We start from the raw sequence: 8,854 nt of genomic DNA, 5'->3' as shown, positions 1-8,854 counted from the left end.
AAACGCAGTGCACCACACCCCAAGCTAACACAAATACATACAACAAGGTGAAACAAACCCAAACCTAAACTGATATAGATATACAGGTACATACACATATAGAGCACAACGTAGTCAGGCAGGCCGGGTCGATAACTATCGGGCAGGTAGGTACAGGAGGAGCAGGCGGAGAGAATGGTCAGGGTCACAAGCCAGGGATCAAACAGGAGAAGTCAGCAGAGGTCAGGATCAGGCAGGGTCGGCAACAAGTCAGGCAGAAACAGGAACAGGAATGCAGGTTACAAGATACAGGGGCCCATGGAAAAACACACACCAAGGCCCTGACTGTGAGTCTGGCCATTCCTTAAATACAACCCCTGCAATCAGCTTCAGGTGTTTTGGCTGACTGCAGGGGTGAGTCTCTGATTGCTGAGAGCACCCGCTGGCCAGCCCTGGTACTGCAGCCCACAAGGCAGGTGAGTCCCACCGTTATTGGCAAGTCCATTCCTGACAGGGGGACTCCTCTCCGCTGAGCTAATGTATTCTGACAGCCGGAAGAGTTCCCTGCTGTCAAAATACACTGATCAGCGCTGGCATCTATAGCTGGCGATGGCAATCGAGTGGAAATTTTTCAACAAGGCGGTTGTACAGAAGTTGATTGGTAGATCAATTTCTGTACAAACCACCTTGCCTGTACATGGATCAAATTTCTTCCGGTTCCTGCTGAACTCGACAAATTTTGATCCATATATGGTCGAGTTTATTTAACTTTTCACTCACACCTACCTGTTACTGTTATTGCTTTGCACTGAATTTATTGAATAGGTACACAAACTAATTAAATGCATATCATACAATGTTTGGAGAACACATGTAAAGCTGTCAGTGATATATATTGTAGATGTAAAATCTATACTCCATTTCATACAATGTACCAGCTGCTTTACATAATCCTTAGTGTTAATCTGTGCCCAGACTATGCAACTTAATCTATTTATGTATTCTAAACAAGCAGTAAAACCTCACTCACTTCTGTAGCTTTAGGCATTGTGGAGGACCCATCTTCAAATTTCACAACAGAGGCATGGAAATCTCAGTCCCTGTTTCCAAACTGACTGAAAGGGGGGAGCCGAGATCATCCATATATTTTGAAACAAAAGTTTGGCCTTCTCTAATGTCTAATAAAATGAACTTAAACTTTTTGTCAGTTTGTTTTTAATTATCACATCTTTTTTACCTGTTAAAAAAATACTACATCTTTATAAATACTTTAGGCAGGTATTCACTTAACATGAAAAGAAAATTAAACCGCGGTATTTCAATTTTGTTTTACTTACATTTGCGTGCAGAAAATAATTTGCTTGTGAATGTTGAAGTGGGTTACAACTGGGAAACAATCTGATGCAAATAAATGATCACATGGAAATGCTTTTGGAGGTTTCCTACATCATACCCAGTGTGTTAACTTTTTAAGTACACTACTCAGCTTGAGGAATTGCAGAATGGTCTGGTTTTATATCTGTACATACACACATATGTAATCCATCTGCTGATAGTTACATGAACGAAGTAAAATATGGAATTTCTAGGAAGAATACAAAATTGCGCCCTTCTTCTAACCTTTTCTTAGTATTTCAGTTGCAGGTTCTGATTTTCAGTTGACATGTGCATGCCAGCAATTTTGGTTTCGTTTTGGATGAATTTGTTAATTAAAGAAGTTTGTATTGCCATATTCCTTATGTTGAACCAATTAGTTTTCAGAATTCCTTTTGTATATTCATTGGTCTGGGTGGATTCTAAATATTTTGCAGTTTTTCTGGAAGATTGCTATATTTTCAATATATTATCAATTCAGATGGATTTGAATCAGAAGGATTCAATATTTTTGGACGCTAGTGCAACCCACCAAGAGAAAAGGCATGAGCTGATTGGACAATATCGACTGGTGTAATATGCATCTGAGTTAACGAATGGAACAAAATTCTGATTATTTGTTATCCAAATCCGGATTATTGAATGAATTAGAAAATGTAATTCATTTCTCCATGGGCCTGAACCACTATCACATCATGTGACATCATCCGAATTAAACAAATGAAAATAATATATTTGATAATTTTGTTATAATTTTGTTTGTTGACATTCGTTAATATGTCCATTCGGAAATTCATATACCTCCGAATCTCTAAAATTTTAATTTTCGTCCGAAAAACAAATTGTCACAAAATGAATCGCATGTGTCTAATGTTCAATGACACCAGAAACAATTCAATAATAAATCATTGTAAGCCTATGTTTATACAAGTAGTTTGTCAGGGTGCCTTCAGCCTAAAACCTACCCTGTCTACCTTTACCAAAAGACATATTTCTACTATAAAAATTGAACGTTGACATATACATGGAATTCTGACAACGTGTAAGAATACCATCTGAAAGCAGTACAGCAAGTTCATGAAATGTCTACTTTTTGGCCTATATGTGTGTCATGTTTGCTCAGCTCATAGATGTTGGCATGTGCAGACTGATTACATGAATGTGTGACAGAGGTAGTGGCAATGTCCCCACCACACAAATCATAATGCTTTAGGTGTTGGAAAGCTAGTGGCAGCAATTGCAGCAAGCAGACCTACATCTGCAAAATACAGCAGCTGTTCATTTGCTTTTTTAAAAATTCCAAGAGGCCATTAATCTTCAAGAGGCTGTGGACTGGAACCAGTCATCTTCATAGGCACAGCAAGATCTTGCTGAACATCTATATACATTTTTGTGTTACTTCTCTGTTTCACCATGCCTATTATGACTAATCCTCACCCATTAAATCATGTCTATCTAGCCTAGCACCAATTATTGCATGGTACTTATCACACTGTAGGCTATTCTCCCATGTTAACATCTCTGTTACAGGGTGTGATATAATGCAGTAAGCTTGGATGTTATATTGCTTACTACAGGAAGTGTTATACTGTTGATTTGTGGGGATGTTAAGTCTCGTGTTAACATTTAGTGCTCAAGATGTCTACTATTATTTAATAATACCCTAGAAAACTAAACTGATATTTTTTTCCCTCACTTTTTTTTGTCCGTTATTTATTGTTACCTTATGTCTCACATTCTGTCAAGCCATTCATAATTAAGTGCTATTTTTTGAGCACTGCAAAACTTGCAAGTACTATGGATGCTATTTTTTCTTTTGAAAGAGAAGTTCAGGAATGGAAAAAAATAAATTATACTCACCTAGCCGTGGATGCAGCATTAATCTGATGCTGCATCTGTTCTCCACCACCTCTACACTTACTGTGTGATGAAACACATGAAACTGTAAGTCACCAGCTCTCTGCTCTGCCCCTCCAGCACTCACTGAAATGCCAGGCTGTGGAGGGGGCAGAAAAAACTTTATCAGGGTCTCAGTGGCTCACTGACAGGCTGAGCCAGCTGCCAATCCAGGCATGTGGGTGGATCCCAACTTTAAAGTCAGGATCAATCCAGTGCCTGGACTGGCTGAGTGACATCAGCTGACAGCGAACTTTAGCCCATAGTTGTCTGAAAATGGGTCACAGGAGTGCAAAATGGAGTTTATGTCTATGACCCACAAGAGAAGTAAGGCCAAAGGAGCTTTGGTCCTATTTCTCCCTTTTAATTAAATGTAATCTAAAATTTGTGTACACCTTATTCAAGGTATCTCTACATATTTCTGTAGCTTTGAAAGGGTGTATTTTGGACTTGTAAGTCAATGTTCTTACTATATTGGTCCATTTTATTCTGATCTCTTACAAACAATGACACAACATCAAATAATGATTGATATTTTCCCTTGAGTAAAAGTATACATTTTTATTATAAATATTATCTTAACGTTCAGTAAACATTATTCAATATTCACTGGTGTGATCTCAGTTAGTTGCAGGCTCTTATCACAATATTATATATTTAGTATAAAAGTAGAGTTAAAGTGAAAATATTTCCCTACATGTTGCTACGTGTTGCTGACTAGAGATGAGAAAATTGAGAACTTAAATTTCCGTCATATTTTTGTGAAATGCATTGTAATCAGTGTTGAAGGTGAAATTAAGGTGGCTTTATTTATTTCAGGTACTTATATAGCGCTTTCAATTTACGCAGCGCTTTACACACACACACACATATATATATATTGAACATTCACATCAGTCCCTAACCCTCAAGGGGTATACAATCTAAGGTCCCTAACTCACATTCATACATACACTTATTAGGGCCAATTTAGACAGGATCCAATTAACCTACCAGCATGTCTTTGGAGTGTGGCAGGAAACCAGAGCACCTGGAGAAAACCCACTCAAGCACATGCAAACTTCATACAGGAGGCGCCATGGTCAGGAATCAAACCCATGACCCATTTACTGTAAGGCAGACGTGCTAACCACTAAGCCACTGTGGCTTTAGGTGATTATTCAAAAGTGCAATGAGTTTTAAACTTTATCTAAACTAAAACACAAAAAAAGTGATTTTGTGCAGCTTACCAATCCTTAAAAGAGCTCTATGGCTACAGCACACACTTTTTTTATAATATTGACATTGTAATAACAATACAAACAATAGTTATTTTTGACAAGCCAATATAAGCTTATGCAAAAAATCTCCTTCCATTCTGTGATTTCTACCTGTCTGCTGGTCATCTCTTTCCACAATTTCCTGGTTTCCCTACATTCTTTGCTGTATCTATTTTGCTGTTTACTTTCAATGTCCAAGGGCTACAAATCCCATGGTACCTTGTCTATGAGACCCCAGATCTCTCCTCTGGCCCTCAAAGCAGCAGATAAAACCCAGATCAGTTTTATCCGCTGCTTCATATGCCAGCAATGGCTTGTAGGCAAACAAACCGAAACCAAAAATGACAAAATGCTTGTCACTTCTGGTTTCTGACATCACAACTAAGGGCCGGGAACTTTTATTCTTTTCACTCTTGCTAGGGAGTGCAAACAAAGTGGTCATATTGTTACTAGGCACCCGATCAGACAGGAGAGCCTAATAAAAGTGGCAATGGGGGAGGGAGGACCCCCTTCCGCTGCCTGTAGAGGTGATCTAGTGGCTGTATAGACACTCAGATCACTGTTAAATAAAGAGAATTTCTGGCTGAAATTTTTGATACTGGGATGATGTCTGCCTCTGATTTCCTACAGGCCTGAAGTGGTTAAAGAACCTAGCCAAGGTATAGCAAGGAAAGCTTGTTGACTGCAATGGTACCATCTGACTGGTATAAAGCAAGCATGATACCAATAATCAAAAAAGGGCCAAGATACACTTCTCAAAAAAAAGAAAGGAGCACTTTTTAATCAGAGTATAGCATCAAATCAATTAAATTCTTGGGATATTGATCTGGTTAGTCAAGTAGTAGAGAGGGTTGTTAATCAGTTTCAGTTGCTTTGGTGTTAATGAAATTAACAAAAGGTGTACTAGTTGGGCAACAATTAGATGACCCCGAAAACAGGAATGGTTTTAAAGGTGGAGGTCACTGACATTTTTTTCTCTACTCATCTTTTCTGACTATTTTTCCCTTGTTTGGATTTGGCTAGGTTCAGTGTCACTACTGGTAGCATTAGGTGATACCTGGACCCTACAGAGGTTGCAAAAGCAGTTCAATTCCTCCAGGATGGCAAATCAATAAGTGCCATTGCCAGTAGGTTTGCTGTGTCTCCCAGCACAGTCTTAAGAGCATGGAGGAGATTCCAGGAGAAAGGTAGTTACTCTAGGAGAGCTGGACAGGGCCATAGAAGGTCCTTAATCCATCAGCAGGATCAGTATCTGCTCCTTTGTGCAAGGAGGAACAGGATGAACACTGTCAGAGCCCTACAAAATGACCTCCAGCAGGCCACTGGTGTGTATGTCTCTATCCAAACAATCAGAAACAGACTTCATGAGGGTGGCCTGAAGGTCCGACATCCTCTAGTGGGCCCTGAGCTCACTGCCCGGCACCATAGAGCTCGATTGATATTTTTCATTGAACACCAGAATCGGCAGGTCCTCCAATGGTGCCCTGTGCTTTTCACAGATGAGAGAAGGTTCACCCTGAGCACATGTGAGAGACGTGAAAGAGTCTGGAGAAGCTGTGGAGAACATTATGTTGCCTTTAATATCGTTCAGCATGACCATTTTGGTGGTGGGTCAATGATGGTCTGGGGAGGCATATCCATGGAGGGATACACAGACCTTTACAGGCTGGACAATGGCACCCTGACTGCCATTAGGTATTGGGATGAAATCCTTGGACCCGTTGAAGATCCTACGCTGGTGTAGTGGGTCCTGTGTTCCTCCTGCTGCACAAAAATGCCCGGCCTCATGTGGTGAGAGTATGCAGGCAGTTCCTGGAGGATGAAGGATTTGATACCATTGAATAGCCACCAGACTTGCTTGACCTAAATCCAATAGAGCACCTCTGGGACAGCATATTTCAGTCCATCTGACGCCTGCCATGTTGCACCTCAGACTGTCCAGGAGCTCAGTGATGCCCTGGTCCAGATCTGGGAGGAAATACACCAGGACACTATAGGTTGTCTCATTAGGGGCATTCCCCAATGTTGTCAGGCATGCATACAAGCACGTGTGGGCCATATAAACTACTGAGTACAATTTTGAGTTGCTGCAATTAAATTTCAGCAAGATGGACTAGCTTGCTGCATCATTTTTTCACTTTGATTTTCAGGGTATCTTTGAATTCTGTCCTCTGTAGGTTGATAATTTTCATTTCCATCAAGCGATTGGGCAACCTTATGTTCCTAACGCATTACCCAGTCCATATCAGTATAGATATCCAGCATGATATTTTTCCACATTAAGATATGATATTTTTTCCTTTAATTTTTTTGAGCAGTGTATATACTTGTTAACTACAGACCAGTTAGCCTAATATCAATAGTATTTAAAATATTGAAAAGACTGATAAGGGACCATATCCAAGAATTTTCTGATGAAAACAGTGTCATTAGTAGCAACAAGCCTGTTGTTATGAAGAACCATTCTTGCCAGGCAGACCTTTTAACATTCTATGAGGAGGTAAGCTGTAATTTTGATAGAAGAAGTCCTATAGACATTGGGTATCTGGATTCCCCTAAGGCATTTAATACAGTACCCCACAAATGCTTAATTTACAAAAAAAGGTATTTTGTCATTGATGAGATCATATGTATCTGGATAGAAAACTGGTTACAGGAGCACATCCAGAGGGTGGTGAATAATGGAATATTTTCTGAATGATCTGGAGTTGTGAGTGGGGTGCCCCAGTACTCTGTCCTGTGATCAGTTATGCTTAACTTGTTCATAAATGATAGCGAGCTTGGAATAAATAGTTATATTTCAGTGTTTTCTGATTATAAAAAACTAAGCAGGGCACTAAAGGCTACATTCACACTGGTTCTCTGCACAGCCAGTGATTACTGCCAGTGCGTGCATTCAGCAGTGATCACGGCAGGTAATCGCTGGCTGTTTGGACAGTCATGAATACATGCGGCCACTGGCGTCCTTTTATTATAGTGAATGGGGCCAGCGGCTGTACCTAGCCCCTCAGAGCTGTAAGTCACACTGTAGGGGGAGAAACTCTGGGGGAATCGAGGATGGAAAAGGATCTTTGGGTCCTTGTGGATCACAGATTTAGCAATAGGCATATGCAGAAGGGAAAAATTAATTGCGTTTCATTTCAGACGGATTCGTTAAGTTAGCGATTTCTTTTCGTTGTATTCGTTAAATTCGGATGATTTGCTTTCGTAATTCCTTTCATTTTGTTTAGTTTCATTTCAGTTTTGAATGGATTCGAATTTTTGGATGTATTCTAATCAAATCAATAATATTGATTCGATTTGAATTGAATATCCAAAATTTAGTTACTACTTGTTCATATACTGATTACATATTTGTGATTTTATCAGATAAAAATAAGTTTACACAACATGAAAGCCTCCATTATGGGTCCAACAGAATATGTTACATGAAATTATAGGTAAGTTATCATCACATACAGTATACAAATTGTGGAATTACAAGAGTATTGCCATGTGCTGGACCCCAAACACCTCGATGCTATTCATGAAATACCACTAAATTCTTCTATAGGAAATTATAGTGGCAAAAAAAATTTAATTACTAGTCTATTATTAGCATGATCGAAGATACTGTCTAACAATTATCTAACAATTATGTTGAATAAAGCCACTAAAAGCATGTTGTACCTTCACTTATGCACATCATCCACTGCGACCAGAATAGGGTTGGGGGGAATCATTCAACTTGGGCACAACCAGCATATTAGATGTTTCATTTGATTATTATACTGCAGCTGATAGCAATCATCACTGGGTGTTCTGGGAATGCAATAGCTCCAAGGGAGGGATTCCCCCCATCAACATTGACTGTGTTGATGGGGGAATTGAGCTGTTTTTTTCATGGTTATAAGGCCTATATGTTGATCTGGACACAAATGAGCCTACAATTATTCATTCACCAGAAAAATTAACCGTTTAATTTTTTGGCAGGTATGAAGAAATAATGTTAAGTATGAATGCTTTCAAAATTGCATATTTTACTTTTTATTTTTATCAATGTAAAAATTGCAAAGTGAGTGAACAGAAGAAAAATCTAAATCAAATCAGTAGCTGAATACCATTGGCTTCAAAACAACATCAATTCTTCTATGCACACTAATTCACACAGGGATAGATTTACTAAAACTGGGACATTCAGAATCTGGTGCAGCTGTGCATGTAACAAATCAGCTTCTAACTTCAGCTTGTTCAACTAAAGTGATACTAAAAGGTAAAAAATGTTTTAAAGTTCCCTGTGCTCCCCTTTCCCTGTGTGAAGGGGAAGAGAGGGGAGAAGAGATCAGTGCTGTGCACGACTGCATCTC

Source organism: Staurois parvus, unplaced genomic scaffold, assembly GCF_062004578.1.
Source record: "Staurois parvus isolate SC_StPar_1 unplaced genomic scaffold, SC_StPar_1.0 ptg000090l, whole genome shotgun sequence".
NCBI lineage: Eukaryota > Metazoa > Chordata > Amphibia > Anura > Ranidae > Staurois > Staurois parvus.
This window is presented reverse-complemented; position numbering follows the sequence as displayed.